The following is a 16,168-nucleotide window of genomic DNA, read 5'->3' as shown; positions in this document are numbered from 1 at the left end:
GCAAAATGTTACATTGAAAATCTGACTAGGAGCCAAGATGGTGACTGTCTCCTCTTTTAAACCATACAACAGTAAGATTTGTGCAATCCTCCTCCTCTCCCACCTCCTTCAGGAGTATTAAATGAATCAAGACTTTGGAAAGAAAGGGAAACAGCCGGGACTTGGCAGTACTTGAAATAGGAGGAATACAGCAGCCTAAATGTACAGACTTTGTCACGGAGCCCACTCGATGGGTCTGTGTCTTCACGTGACGGCCATCTGTGCCTCCCTTGCACCATCCAAATGTGCGTAGGCAGAGACTTGGAGCCAAGCCTAAAAATACAGCTACACCAGGGCCCTGGAAACTGTAGTCAAGTAACAGGCCTAACTTTTTTTTCCTCGTTGGATTAAAAGTGTGGATGATCTCTTTGGAGGGGATTCCAGCCACACATATCAGAGTGTTGTTCTGACAGGAAGAATCCATTATATAGGCATTTTCTATTCCTGTCCAAGGCATGAGGATCTTTTGATATCCTTGTACTTCTCTTCTCACGTGCAGTATATTTGGCCTACATTTATAAAATTGTAATAAAGGCTAGGATAGAGGGTGTCCAAGGAAGATTCTCAAGGACAACTGTGGTTACTGAAAAATAATAAAAAATCAATCTAAAAGCTGCCCTGAAAAACGAATGGCTTCTGTACCTAAAACATGCCTTTATATTTTCTAGTGATTATCTCTGAACTATAGCTATGTGGCCATCATTTCTGTAAATCTGCTGTCAGTTCTTACCATACTCAAAATTCTCGTCATGTTTTTAGGTGTGCACTGTATATTCAGGATATACGATGGACAAATAGTTTCACAGTGGAAACATTCATTTGGATCTTCGTCTTAATGGTTTAGCCTTTGACATAAATACCTTGATTTGGTGTTTTCCCCTGATTTTCTAGTACTTTATTATCTCAAGTGATTTTTATCCCCTTCAAAAATAATGGTGTCTTACTTTGGAGTTGTGGTTTATTCTTCTGGTCTTGATCACATAGTGAATAGAATACCAAGTGTTTCTACACATTTGAGGTTGTGGTTTTTAAAGGTGTTGTGTATAAGCAGATTTTCTTTATTAATAAAATTTCCATAGTACTTGGACACACTGCATTGAGATGTGCTCTAAAGTGACTGGTGCACACAAAATCTCTCAGGTTAGTGTTTACTCAAAAAAATCTGGCTTGGGAATCCACAAGACCCAATATCATTTTGACTCTTTTTGTCCCAGGGACTGTCCCTATTTGGGGACTCTGGTCCATCACAGAAGTCAAGATTATAATGACTCCCCAGGCAATGAGTCTGAACTAGGAAAAAAAAATCTCGTGAAAGGTACCTGGAATGTTGCTTCTTAGTTTGTATGATCTAATGTCAAATAAAGCCTGGACTAAAGAATTAGATACATCTGAGAGTTACACATTTGAGTCTTTTCCATTTCAAGTTGGAATTTGAAGACCTCTGCTTACCCACTCTGAGGCCATTGAAAGAGTTAATTATGTGGTAAGATGCAGTGGTTCTTTTTGTTTAGTTTGAAAAACTTGTAGAATGCTTGCAGAAAAAGCTAACAATTTAGGACCTACTCTGCAAGCTGGATTGGCTGTCCTTGAGTTGGGGCTGTAGATTCCAGGCTGGGAAGTCTGGCTGCCATTTTTTGCCTGTGTGACTTTGGACAAGCCATTGGCTTTTAGTTTCCTCATATGTAAAGTAGAGAAAAATCTAACTGCCTCACAGCATTATGGGGAAGGTTAAATGAAATAGCACTTAGCAAAAAGATGGTCTCCTAGAGAGCTCTTAGTACACATTTGGTTTCTTCCTTCTCTAGCGGATTCTATGTAGTGTGCGAAGCTTCTCCTCAGTGATACAGGTTTCTGCTCCCACATCAAACTAGAAAAGTAGCTCTGTTTTGTTGTCACCTTTTGTTAAATCATTTTAATACATCAGAAACAGAAAGAAAATTTGCTTTTAAAATAAGATAGCACCAACTTTTATTGCTAGACACAGAATGCACATAATTTTGGGCTGGTCTGATCCCTTTGTTGTTTTCTGTATGCGGATGTTTTTGAATGAGTTTATCTTTTCTCAGTTCTTCTCCCCAGCAGAAATAGAGCCTGAGACATTTCTCTTATTTTTCATCTAAATTCTAACATAATGCAGTAGAAATGTTTTTTTTTTTTTTAACTTGTTTTTTTTTTTTTTTGGCGGCGGGGAGGGAGTACCAGGGATTGAATTTAGGGGCACTCGGCCACTAAGCCACATTCTCAGCCCTATTGTGTATTTTCTTTAGATACAGGCTCTCACTGAGTTGCTTAGCACCTCACTTTTGCTGAGACTGGCTTTGAACCTGCAATCTTCCTGCCTCAGCCTCCTGAGCTGCTGGGATTACAAGCATGTGCCACTGAGTCCGGCTTTTTCTTTATTGAGCTTTTATATATTACCAGTCCACTGCATGTTAGGTCCTAGTGTACAATCCCTCATAGATTTAAAAACCAGCAATCAAGTTTGTTTCTGAATCACCAGTTCTCATTCAAGAATCATAGAAGGTTTACTTTTGAGCATAGACAGAAAAAATGAAATGGGTCTTTATTCTCCAAGCTAGATCTGAAAACATTGATGCCAATCTTTAAATTTGAGGAAATTTAATTATTGAAGTTATATAGCCAGTACTATACTCTTTCCCTTGATAAAGTCTATCCATCTTAATAGGTCATGATAAATTTATTATTTTTTTATTTAACACATTCATATCTTTTCTAAGTTTTTTATAAAGTATAAGACTACTAAATATTATATTGTATTTTTAAAAATAAAAATTGAAAGTGAAAATAAAACTAACATGGGGATGACAGCCCGGAGACAACAATTTTTTCATTTTCCCCAACAAATATTTATATATTTATTGATAATCCTTTTCAAAGCATGGGTGCTCAGAGGTAATCCTTTTTGTTTGGTAAATTGATTAGAAAAATCCTTTAATCAAGGGGATGTAGGACATATATTCATTGGTAATGGAAAAAGCAGATACCACCAGTAATCCAAAGGCAAAAGTTTCAGAGATAGGAAGTCGTTGGTTTAACAACCTTCTCTGAGGTTGCAGGGAATGAGGCCTGGAGTCTTCTGGAACCCATACTGGAGCTCTCTTTTGCACATAGAAGCCTGCTGGAAAGGGAGGGAGGGCCCCTGCAATGGGATGAAGGTCCACCTGATGCTGCCAGGAATTGTAGGGGAGACTTGGGCAACACCCCAAGGGGGGACTGAATCATAAGAGGTCAGGTGGCACTGGAGACATTGGAGTACCCCTTTCTGAGCAGGGCATCCCATCTACTCTATTTGACTTCCTGCCAAGACCCTTCTCCCCAGAAATTCTCACTGTCTTATCTCTGCCTGATCAGGGGGTGACTGTAGGGAGTGAGAGGATAACTCAAGAACCACAGGGGAAGGGGCAGTGTGAACAGAGAAAATAACTGTAATCTTGTGACATTCTCCCCCAATTGGTCTCCTACATCTTCCTAAACACACAGATCTGTTAGACCATCAGTGTCCCAGGGAAGACCTGAAAGTGATGTGCCAACCAGAGTGGACTGTCACAGACAGAGACCAGAATGGAGAGACGTGAAGTTCAAGTCATCACTGACCTCAACAGATGATTTTAAATTCCCTTCCACTCAGGATAGAACTCACATATCATTCCCTCAGATAGCTTTGCCTCAGATAGCTTTATTCTTCCATTAATTTCCCCTCTAGAGAGCAATAAAGTGACAAAAGGTTGGTGTACCCTTTCAAAAAGAGAGAAGGCTTGCTTTGTTTTAATACAGGGAAGTTAAGAATCTGAGACTCTGAGCTTGACTGTTTAACCAGCGGCTGGGAACATGCACTTAGACAACTGTAGGGAGGAGTGACATCATGAGCAAATTTGGGGGCTGGGTGAGGTGACCACAAATGAAAACCTGGATTCCATTTGGCCTGGCTGGGTTGGAGTAAGAACAGCCATCCTGGTGCAAACTCACACCCACTCGCCACCTGATTTTAAAGTTGCTCCAGACAGCTCTGGGAAAAATCACCAATCCAGTTACCAACACTTCCAGATCTATATTTTTTCCCTCTCTTGGGCAATTTCTACTCTTCAGAAGAAGAAGACCCCCGCCCCCATACACACACACACACTGCAGAGTCACCCTGCCCCTCCCTCCATTTTCATTAGACTCTATTAAGGTACTGCTAATTCAAATGCTAGCAGTTAACACAGATACCCCCGTGGGCACTGGTTTCACTTTACTAGGCCACAACTAAAGATCAGGAAAGCTTTCAGATTCACAGAAATCAGGCGGAGACTTGTCCAAGAGTCCTTCATACCCAGCCACGTAGCCACCTACTCCCGATTGCCCAGGGTTCTCATACAGCTGCAGAGCCCATGGGACTTGGAGGACACTTCCCATTAGCCTAGCTCTTGCTTTTGCATCTGCAGCCAAGTCAGATGCTCAATACATTGGAGCAAACCTCAGCTCAGACTGGTGGAAGGGAGGCATCCAGAAACTCAGAGGGAGGGGTTTTCCCTCCACTGTTTCAAAGGGCATTTTACTGTGGAAGGCAGGATGAGCAGAGGGAAGAATCCATGCAGAACCTCTTGGCCCCGGCGCCTGGCTCCCTGAGCATTACTCACGGATACAACTCACCAAAGTTGAGAAGCTTCGCTGGGACCCCCAGCTTTTCTATTCACCCACCACAGAACACCCTCAGACTTTGGCTTGGCTTCACACTGCCGCCCAGAGCACGACGTGTCTGCCACTAAGCAGGGTTAATGCTCATTTCTTGCTGAAAAAGTCCCAAAATGTAACTTAACAGGGTAATCTTTCTGTTGTTGTTGTTAATTTCCAAAATGTGTTCCCCCCCATCCCCCCAGTCCTTGAGCGCAGACCTGTGGTTTTGTCTCTCCTGGTTTTACAGTCTATCTGCCTCCAGCCAAGAGACTTGGCTGTTTCTGCCCCCTGAGTCACAGTCTCGGCTGGTAGCTGAACCCAGGAAGCCCTGGCCCATGTCTCTCCCTGGAACCACCAGACCACACAGCCTCCAGTGCTCAACCCTTTGGCGGGTGTCCTGCCTCCTCTTTGTTTGGAAAGAGACTTCTTACGTAACTCCACAACCTACTAAATGCTCCATTGTCTTCCACTTGGGAGAGCTCGAAATAACCCATTAGTGACTTATGACTTATCACAGAGATAGAATCTCATATGCACACACCCACAGCCCCCATGGAGCTAGCCTCACCTCTCCTACCTCATCAACAATGAGACTGAATGCTTGTGGTCTTTGGAGACTGGAAAGTTCAGTACAAGATGCAGGGAATGCAAAGGTCAGTTCATCTATAGGTCATGGTACTTTGCTCCAAAGGCACATGAAAGTCATTTGTAATTCAAGACTGAGGCAGACACAAACAATTCTGATCTGATTATCCTTTTACTAATCTGATTTTGATAAACAGCTGATGAAAGTGGGAGGTGTCTGGTCATCAGAGGAGAGATACCCAGGCAGTGAAATCAGTTTCTCTTATCTCACTGGGCAGGGATTTATTTCAAGACTCCTATTAATAGCCTGCAATGCCAAGAACTGTGATCTCTACCCTGGATTGCAAGAAGCTTCTGAGCAGAGTGGCAGAAACCCATTGGGTAAGGTGTTCTCCTCCATCTTTATTTTCTATGAATCTCTGATTAGCCCTGTTGGGGATTCTAGTAATTACTTAAAGCTGGCACCTCTATAAAAAAAATATACCTCTTAGGATTCAATTAAAAATGAAAAGAACCACTGCATGTTGTTGCCAGGGAGCTTTCACAGTATAAGACAGGGGTGTAGACCAGGACGAATAAAACACTTCTGCGTTAGGTGACATTTCCATCTGGCTCTGCTGCCACAGCAGCTCTGGGGAGAGCAGCTACAGAGAGGAGGGGGACAGCCTGTTCTGTCCTCCCCATGGACCTCATGGTCTTTCAAGGATTCCTCAGGCCCTTTTCTTATTTCTTCCTGCCACAGACATTTTCTCACCTGGGACCAGCTACATGACTAGGTGAGGTGGGGTCACATTTCTTTGCCTGCTCAATAACATGTGAGTCTTAGGAAAAGCTTTCAGAAAGGGTCTCTGAAATTGGTAAAGTGCAAGTGTTTCAACAGACCTAGGCAGCGTGGAGACAAGAGGCAAGAGGCTGTGTCTCTCTTTGTCCCTGCTCTCCCTCCCACTTCCCTTAATGCCTCCGTGTCTTGGACACCAATTTACCAGATTCAGTGCATGTATCTTTGGACAGCAGCTGCCAAACTCAGAAGGCAAGAGATTTTGCTGTGCTTAGTTTTGGGTGAAAATGTGACTCAGGTCTCATAATATTCAGTTCACTGAGTTTCAAAAAGCTGAGTATAAAAGGGGCTTTCTATTCTGGCTTTTAAAGTAGGGATTTCTGCAAGGTTATTTGAAGACCCCCTTCAGTCTTTGGGTCCAAGCTTCTTTTAAGGAGCTACTTGTGTATTACAGGGAAAAATTTTAGGTCTTGTAATTTGGAGACTCCACTGATTTTTAAATAATGTGGAAAAAAATCAACTTTTGATTTCTTGTTCATAGGAAACAAACTGAGATTCAAGTTCATCTAAAATGAGAAGATTAGATTCCTTGTGAAGGAAATACAAGTTTTAATAAAACTTGCATCCAAAAATGAACAAGAGTTGCTTATACTTACTGCAAGGACAATAGCTCAAAAGCTCAACACAGGCATGGACTTGACATTACAAATCCATTTTCTTTCTCACTGCAGACTGGCTATAAAGGAAGGATTTGGAATAGACATTAGGAAGAAGTTCCTAACTATAAATGTGTAAGATATGAAAGAAATTACCAAGGGAACTTGTAAAATCCTTATTTCTGCAGAATAGAAAATAACCTTCTCTGAAAACTATTGATAAAATAGTGTATCCTCTCTTTCTACAATGGCTTCATTCAAACACTGCCCAAAAGCTCTTATGAAAAAAAAATTTCCGACTGAAAATCGTGGGAATTTACCAATCCAATAGAGACTTCTAATGGTGTCATTGTCCTTTCTTATCGGTCCTCTGTCCTCTTCTCTTTCTAAAAGCACTTCTGATTTAGGAAATTTTGGAGACAGGGTGAAAAATAGAAAAGTTAAGTGACTAAAGAAAGGAGTAGAATTGAAATACCTATAAATTACCACTTCAAGGTAACAGTAAAAATAAAATTTAAGAAACCTCTTATGTATAGTCTACATATTTTAATACATAATATAATATGCAAACATGTGGTCCTGTTTAATTACACTTGGGAAATCCCAGAATGATATTTTAAGGAGCCCTTGAATTCAGAGTCTGTATGTATTTGAGAGGCTACACATCATGATCATGAAAGATACAATTCTGGAACCAGGATGTCTCGGTTGAATTCCAATGGGGTCTTGGGAAAGCCAAAAACTTCCTTTGTGCCTCCCCAACTCAGTTGCCTCTTTGAAGGATAATGATATGGTTTTTGTGAAGAATGAATGAATTATTAAAAGTAAGAGATTTGGAACAGTGCCTATGGCCTATGCTACCTCTAGGGAGGATGATGTTGATGATGATAAACTATCATATAGAAATTCAGGAAACCAGGAAAAGAGTGGTAGCACCTAAAATCCCTATAGCAGAGCACTCTGCAGAAATACACAGTGGTTTCTGTCTTCTGTAGACTAAGGACAACAACAGTCCCTCTGACCCCTGCAAACATTGGAAAGTGCAATGTCAATTGTTTTCTTATGTTTCTTCCCCAGTCATGATCTCTATTCACTGGGAAAACTAGATTAGAGCTTCCAAGTCCTGGCATCTGGGAATCCTGAGGCTCAGTGACCTAGAGGAATGATATGTCACAGCCAGAATAAGATTTTTAGAGCCCAGAACCAGTCTGTGGCCATTCCCCTACACTCTCAGATGTAGGTGCTTTCCATGATAATAAATACTTCCTTCGACCTTTAAGGGAATGAAAAAGGTAGCAAAGGCTTTGAAGAATGCTTTGTTACACTGGGAAGGGCAACCCCACCATCTTTGCCTTGGAGACTCTGAATCACATGTTTGTACAAATTCATGTGACTTTTTTCTTGGAATCCAGCTGGCAGAGTTATTTTCTTTCTACCTATCCATTAGCTCTGTCCCTGAGCCTTGCCCAGCACAGTAATTCAGATTCTATGGAGGGGCAGGACCCTGGCAAAGCTCTGGTAAGGACCTTTGTGTGAAAATAGATGGCTCATGGCAAAGTGACACCCTTGAATTTTACAGCTCCCTGTCCACACCATCAAGGTCAGCTCTGGCATCCACAAGATAAAATCTTTAGAGATCTTTATCAAAGCTGTTCTTACCAAGCCACACTGCCTGTCTCCAGGGCCCCAGGGGGTAGTGCTAGAAGTGGACTAAATATGCAAGCCCAGTCTGTCCCAACCTAAATGTGGAGTTCTATAAATTGACATCCTGGGTACTCTAAAGAGCTAAGATAGATGAGATTTAGCTTCATAGCATGCTCATGAATTAAAAATAGACCTTAAATACAGACGTGACCAAACTATCCTGTGGGGGAAGAGTGGCCCCGCCTCCTTGATGAGCAATGTCATGGGCTCTGACTTGACCTCGAGCAGACACTCCATCCACAGTCAAAAATCTCTGAGGTCAAAATAGAGATGGGACCACGGCCCCTCAGCCCACACCTCCTCCCCTTCTGGCCCCAACATACTCACTTCCTCTGCAGTTCTTTCATGAGAAGAAAGAAGAACCCAAACCAGGAGAGGGGCCAGGGAGATGGCATGGAAACCTCTGAGACCTGCTTGCAGGGCTGTGTGTACACTCCTCCTCTAAGAGGAAAGCAGCTTCAGGATGAGAAAGAGCAGGAAGGTCAGAGTGAATGAACATGTGAGGGACTGTTCCATACTGTTCCATAGAAAGCTAGGTTTTACTCAAGGTTCATGCACTCTCTCCTCTTTTTTTTTTTTTTAAATTAGGAATTAGGTGTTAGATGAGGGTTTTATAAATTACTGAATTTTTAATATTTTTTGAGATAGTATTTCTCTTCTACTATCTCCAAATTGCCTTCCATGCTCTATATTCTGTGCTCTTCCCTGAGTGCATTTGGGGCCCTTAGACATAAAGCAAAAGGAAGAAATCATTTTCTGCTAAGTTTTAAATTTTGGCATTTGTTACCAAGAGTCAAAAATCATTTTCTTTTACTATTTCATGTAAATAAGAAAACGTATGAAAGGGAAAATAAAATTTTACTGCAACCTCTTTTAGTTTACTCTTGTAATTTCTCCTTAAAAGAAAATAGTTATTTCTTAACTTAAAATTATTGTGTTGGAGCTAGAAGGAATCTTTCTAATTCATCTTATGGAAGAAAGAACTGAAGCCAGATGAAGTTAAATGACTCCCTCAGGGTCATTCAACTCAACATTCTCTTTTTTACTCCTTTGTAACACAAATTTTTTTGGCTTTTCTTTCCCTCCTTTTCTTGATTCTTTATCATATGAATTTAAAAGTTTGGGGTCCACAATTGTGCATGTCCTAATTTCAACAGGGTGGAAACCCCTGTTCAGTATTCTCCAGGAGGCTAGGCAAGAACTCGTTGTTGGTTTTTGTTTTTGTTTTCTGGGTGAAACCTCCACATTAATTTTATTAATATGTCCCAGGATATTTTCTCTCTGTTTCTTTTAAAATGAAATAAAATAAAAGTTGCTTATCTTCTCCCAACCTCGATGATCCAGAGTGAGTGGAGGAAGTACAAGGTGTTGGGAGCTCCCCAGAGCCCATGTACAGAGGAGCTGGCTGAGAGTGTGACCAGGAAACACTAGGAGCAGAGCAAACAGCCTGTTGTTTGAGAATATACCTTGGTGTTGATAGACAATGCTGGCAGCTGTACTCCCCAAGGGAGCTTCCTCTCTGACTCAGTGTGGTTCAGTGGTTAAAAACAGACTCAAGATCAGTCCCTTTGCCTGAGATCCAAGTCTAGGTTTTGCTACCACTTACCAGCTAGATAGACTTGGACAAATTCCTTGACTACTCTCTTCCTAAGTTCTATCACCCACAAAGGGGAGTTACAGAACACCTCCCTCACGTGTTCCTTGTAAGGCTCACATACATTAGTAACTATAATGTGCTGGGAAGAGTGTTTGGAGCACTCAAAGGCTCAACCTATACTCCTTATTACTACCTCCTATCCATCCTATTTCCTTTCTTTGAATTTTCTGAAAATAAAGGCCAGATGTGCAAGAGGAAAGGTGCTTATTATTCTGACTAGCTACCCAGATCAGCAATGCAGTTATGACCTCATGGGACAGTGAGGAGTCCTTTCTCGAGTCCTTTCTCATCTATCTCCACCCAGCTTACACCATTAAGGACACAAATGCCTGCAGTTCACCTTCAATTAGAGAGCAATTTCCAGAATGTGCTATGTCAGAGAAATTTCTGGTAGATTTCAGACTTTTAACTGAAGTCTGGTTTCTGGCTAACACAACAAATCCTCTCTGAAACTCGTGTGTACTGGGCTTTCTCATTGTTGCATCAGATCTGCAATCAGAAATGACAGTCCTACCTATTCCAGGTCTTCAGAGTGGGATTAGTTTTTAGACTCTGTTCCTAATGACTCTATTGCCAATAAGCTTGGGTTATTCCTGCCCAGTCACCTGCCTCTGCTTTCAGTGGTCCTTTTCAAAGCTGGACTGGTCCTCTGGAGAGAGACATGCTATACTTCTAAAGAGCCCCCAAGGATTTCAGCCCTTCCAAGCTGCACCGAAAGGTTTGTTAAGCAAATAATGGGATTCTTCTCTTCTCCATCAGGTCTTCAAGCCTTGCAACACGGTGTCAGTCCCTTTGCCAGTACTGGGGTTTCAGTGGACCATAGTGGGGTGTCCCATAATCACTAACACACAAGAAAAGAGTAAAAAGGGAATCTAAAGAAAATTTCCAAGGATAGTTAACTAGTCTGACACCCATGCATTCTGAAGGCTGTTTTAGGCTGGGAAGAAAAGCAGTGATCTCTGGGTTCCTGGCCTCACAAATGGAACCATGCAGCAGGAGTACCATCCCCGTTTCTGAGATTTCTGTGTCTTCCACATAACCACCAAGGCAAACACAACCCCCCCCCCCCCCCGCAACAAATGAAGAACCCAGTTTGTTGCATAAGCTCCTTCCTTCCAGAGTAATTCAATCTCATCCCTCCCCACCGGATCTGGAAGAAGGAGCAAATGTGCATTGGATTTGGGGGCTCGTGGTAAAACAGAAATATGCATCATCATTGGCCAGGCCACCAGAATGCTTTGGAACATTCCTCACCTGCTCCACTTAAAAAAAGACCTGGCCCTAGCTTATCTTAGTAAGTGACTAATGTGCACTCCACCCGGGAAGGCCTGCCATGGCCTCAGATCTTCTCTGCCACTCTGCACAGTGCCCTTGGCAATACCACAGCAGGCCACAGAAGCTGGGTGAGGCCAGGCCTAAGGAGAAGGAGAGGATAGCCCAAAATAAGATGCAGCTGCTGAACTTTCTTTTCATTATATCAATTTCTAGACTTCTGGATACTTTCTGAAAGGGGTGGGAAAGGACTAAAGGAGACAATCTGTCTGCTTTAAACCTAACTGAAATTGAGCAATAATGAAAGCCATTCAGCCTGGGCAGAGACAGCTCACCATGATCACTGCTCTCTACCACTCAATTCTATTTAGTTAGGAACCTTCATTTCAGCTCTACCTTCGGGGCAGAAAAACACAGACCCCTGAGGCAGGCTGTGCCCATTGCAGTCTCCTCTGGCCCTGCCTTCTCTCTTACCTGGAGCCATTCACCATACCAGCCCCTTCCAGGTTGGGAACAAGGGCAGAGCAAATATGGCTGTAGGAGCAGCACCCTCTGTCCAGCTTACTCAGTGATGCTGCGCCTGGAGTGCATCTATGAGCAATGGGCCACAACCCTGGACCATTAAATCATTCATGTGTTTCATATTACAGTGTATGTTGAGAGAAAAGATGGTCAAAAAGATGTTTCTTAGCTTTGCTAGACCTGATGGGATTGAGGTGGGGGGTAGGAAGGTGGTGGGCCAAAGGGGAGGTGTCAGTTTTCTTCCCAAGTCCTCCATTCCAACCATTTCCCTCATTTTCTGCTTGAGGACCTTTTATTATGTCCTAATTCATGCATCTTTGAATGATCTGTGCTTCTCCAGAATATCCCTACATCTTAGTCCCAGGGTTAAAACAAAATGAAGACAAGAGAGAAAGAAAATGTGAAAGATTCAATACTTCAGTAATGTCTACAGCACATTAGTCACAATGCTAGGATCTGGATGCACAGAGATCAACAACAGCAACAACAAAAATAAGCTTACATTCATGAGGGAGAGACAGAAATAATAATCAAAAGATAAGAAAATGAACAGAACAGAATTTTATGTAGAGGGTAAGAATTATGGAGAACACAGTTTTCCTGCTGGAGAGAGTGAAGGGCAGGGCAACATTGGGAAGGGTGGGGAGGGAAGGCCTCTTGCTGAGCATGCCATTTGATTTGGAACCTGAATAGCTAGAGAGAGCCAGGCAATGATCTGGGACAAAAGCATTCCAAGCAGAAGGGACAGCAGGTGTGAGGTTAGGCAATAGAGGGGAGAGGAAGAGGGTGAGCATACGTTGATCAGAGCTTCTGAGGGGCAGGCTGCTGCTAATGGGAATGAAGTGGTCAGAGTGGATCAGATCACAGAGGCATTTGTAGACCATCATAAGTAGTGGTGCCATAGGAGTGTTTGTAAGCACCAGAGTGACAGGAAGTTCATCCTCTCTGTTTGCCTCTCTGTCGTTCATAACTATGCATATACACTTATGCATAAGCACAGAGAAGATAGATGGTTGAGGGTCAACTGAGTTAGGGTTGTGAAAATATTGTGTTTCTATCATACTTCCATTATGTTTTTACAATTATTCATAACAGTTTCCTGAGGACTTCAAAATTGACATTTAGAAGGATGAACAATTTCTCAGAAGTACAAAATGAAGGAAAATAAAGCAAATATATATCTGAAGCCCTTTTATAAAATTAAAACCTAATTATTATAACCTAATTCATGCATCTTTTAATGCTCTGTTCTTCTCCAGAATATCCCTACATCTTAGTCCCAGGGTTAAAAAAAAAAATGAGGACAAGAGGGAAAGAAAATGGGAAAGATTCAATACTTCAGTAATGTCTATAGCACATTAGTTTAAATGGCACCGTCCACACACATCAAGCTGGACATTAGTCTTTCAAAGCCAAACTCGAAGATATTTTGCTGTGGCTACAACAGGGACACAACTGGAAAGAAAAAGCTGTATGACTTTGTACGGAGCCTCCCTCACATATCCAGTGAGAAAAAGCACAGCTTGGTTTAAGGAATCCAAAACCAGTAATTTGTGAGTACCAAGGTTTATCCATATTTGCACAGGGCACTAGGCCTCCCTCTGAGATCCAGACAAGAACCCTCAGTTTCACCCACTTGTTTAACCACAATGGCCCCTCTCTGTCCCAGGACATCGGTGGCACCTTGGAAGACTCAGTCAATGAAAGAACTTGGAGCAAGAAAATGTTTTGGGGTGTTGGCAAACTCCTTCAAGTACTTTTCTACGTGACTTTCTTCCATTCTTTTCTTTCAAGAACTTCTGAAAGGAGAGAAAAATCTGAGAGAAGAGATGGGCTGATTTTCATTATGAATTCTGATTATGTCTAATATGACAAAAATTACATAATATTATTCTTGTAATATGATGGAGTTTTAGACACCTGGTGATTAAAGGCACTCTGTCATCTATACATAAGCAGAAACTTTATATCCACACTTTCTTATTGTTTAAATAAATGTGTGCAAAAAGTAAGTAAATCTTATTTTAAAAAAGCAAGCTGGACACTGTGTTGCACATCTATAATCACAGCGGCTGGGGAGACTGAGGCTGGAGGACGGCAAGTTCAAAGTCAGGCCTTAGCAATTCGTCAAGGCCCTGAGTAACTTAGTTAGACCCTGTCTCAAAATAAAATATAAACAAGGGCTGGGGGTGTGGCTCCATGGATAGCACCCCTGGTTTCAATCCCTGGTACTAAAAAAAAAGTAAAGCAAGACTGAGGTCTGAATAAAACTACAGTAGACTTTAACAAAGTAGTTATTAGCAAAGAATATATGAAAGCATGAATTACTTGTAGATATATTTTATTCAGTTTATCCTATTTATCCTTTGATAACTTAAATACATAATAAAACAACATATTTAAAAAGAGTAAAAATAGAAGCCAAATACTAAATAAAATTGAGAAAGTATACATAAAATAGGAGAAGCTATTGTAAATAAGAAAAATAAGTTAGGTTTTTTTAATTCACTTTAGAAATATTTCCTTCATTTAGACAGATTTTGGAAACTAGTTCAATGATTAAAAACCTGAAGAATAAAAGTAGCATACACTGAAGTTTGGTTCCCCCAAAGATATCCTTGTTCTAATTCCTGGATCCTGTCAATTTTATTTTAGATGGCAGAAAAGGGTTTTGCAAATGTGATTAAGTAAGGGTCTTGAAATGGCCAGCTTAGCCTGGATGATTTGGGCAGGTCCTAAGTGCAATGACACATGTCCTTGTGAGAGAGACACAGAGGGCGAGGTGACACTACACAGGAGAAATCTAAGACCTAGGATTTTCTGGTAAATACCTGAGCACTGTCTCTCTCACTGTTTTAAAAAATCTATTTATAAGTAAAAATAAACTGAAGATTATTGTATAAAGTTTATGTCCCTGGAAAATTCCATCAGTAAACTAAGCACCAACTTAGATAATCTCATGAAGAAGAGGACCAGTTTTGAATTAAAACTCCAAATTCTTTTTTTTTTTTTTTTTTTTTTTTGACGCAGAGAGGTACTAGGGATCGAACATAGGAGCACTTTGCCACTGAGCTACATCCTTAGACCCTTCTATTTATTTATTTATTTATTTACTTACTTACTTATTTATGATGCTGGGAATTGAATTCAGGGGCACTCAACCACTGAGCCACATCCCCAGCCCTTGTTTGTATTTTATTTAGAGATAGGGCCTCACTGAGTTGCTTAGGGCCTCTCTTAATTGCTGAAACTGGCTTTGAATGTATAATCCTCCTATCTCATCCTCCCAAACCACTGGGATTACAGGTATGCACCACTGAACTTGGCTGGACCTTTTTATTTTTGAAACAGGATCTCACTAAATTTCTCAAACTGGCCTCAAATTTGTGATACTCCTACCTCAGACTCCCGAGTCACTGAGATTACAGGTATGTGCAATAAACCTACTTGAAACACTCCTGAATTCTAATCCTGCCTCCTCACTGTCTAGCAGTGAGAGCTCAGGCAGATGACTAAATTATGAAAACTTGAGGGATTATCTTTCTAAAAGCATGATGTCCTCATCTTTAGAATGTTGATAACAATACACGACTGATATTTTTATACAGGGCAACTGAAATGAGACAGTATAAAGTTCTGTGTCTGGCACCTAGAATACAACACCTTCTTAGTAAATGAGAACTATGATCATTACTATTTTAGTCAGAAATTTAGCTGGGGCTGTGGGGTAGCTCAGTAGCAGAGCCTGAGTAGCTTAGCATGTGGGAGGCTTTGCAGGCTCTGGGTTCAACCCCAAGCACTGGGAAAAAGAATTATAGCTCAGCACCCTTTCAGCTTTTGATTAGCTAATTTAAGTTGTTTATTTTAACTGGAAAACAAAACACATAAGAAAAATTATATAAAATAAAAATGTCCAGTTTAACTGGCGATAATAAAACAAATGTGCAGATAACAAATACAGGGTCAAAAGAACGCATTGCCAGCAACCAAAATCCTTCACTGACTCTCTTTCTGCCATCCCCTAGAAATATTTCCTTGTGCCTTAAATGTAGCTGCAATAACTTTCTTTTTCTTTTTCTTTTCTTTTTTTTTTTTTTTTTTTTTTGGTACCAGGGATAGGGATTGAACCCAGAGACACTTGACTACCTAGTCACATCCCCAGTCCTTTTTTATTTTGTTTTGTTTTTTAGTTTTGAGACCAGTTCTCACTAAGTTGTTTGCGGCCTAGCTCAGTAAAATGCTGAGGCTGGTTTTGAAATTGTGATACTCCAGCTTCAG

At 41.2% G+C, this 16,168-nt stretch overlaps 1 long non-coding RNA gene across 2 annotated transcripts in view; it reads left to right on the top strand.

Moving 5' to 3' along the window:
- The first annotated feature begins 5,584 nt into the window (after window positions 1-5,584).
- LOC113185274 (uncharacterized) overlaps window positions 5,585-16,168 on the top strand; it is a 52,501-nt gene continuing 41,917 nt past the window's right edge. For both annotated transcript variants that reach the window (XR_003301107.2, XR_003301108.2), the window contains exon 1: window positions 5,585-5,682. This is a non-coding gene — a long non-coding RNA (uncharacterized LOC113185274). The remainder of the gene's footprint in view (window positions 5,683-16,168) is intronic.

The sequence above is a fragment of the Urocitellus parryii genome, chromosome 5 (genome assembly GCF_045843805.1).
Source record: "Urocitellus parryii isolate mUroPar1 chromosome 5, mUroPar1.hap1, whole genome shotgun sequence".
In the NCBI taxonomy this organism is placed as follows: domain Eukaryota; kingdom Metazoa; phylum Chordata; class Mammalia; order Rodentia; family Sciuridae; genus Urocitellus; species Urocitellus parryii.
Note: the sequence above shows the minus strand (reverse complement) of the source record. Positions and strands in the feature narration are given on the sequence as shown.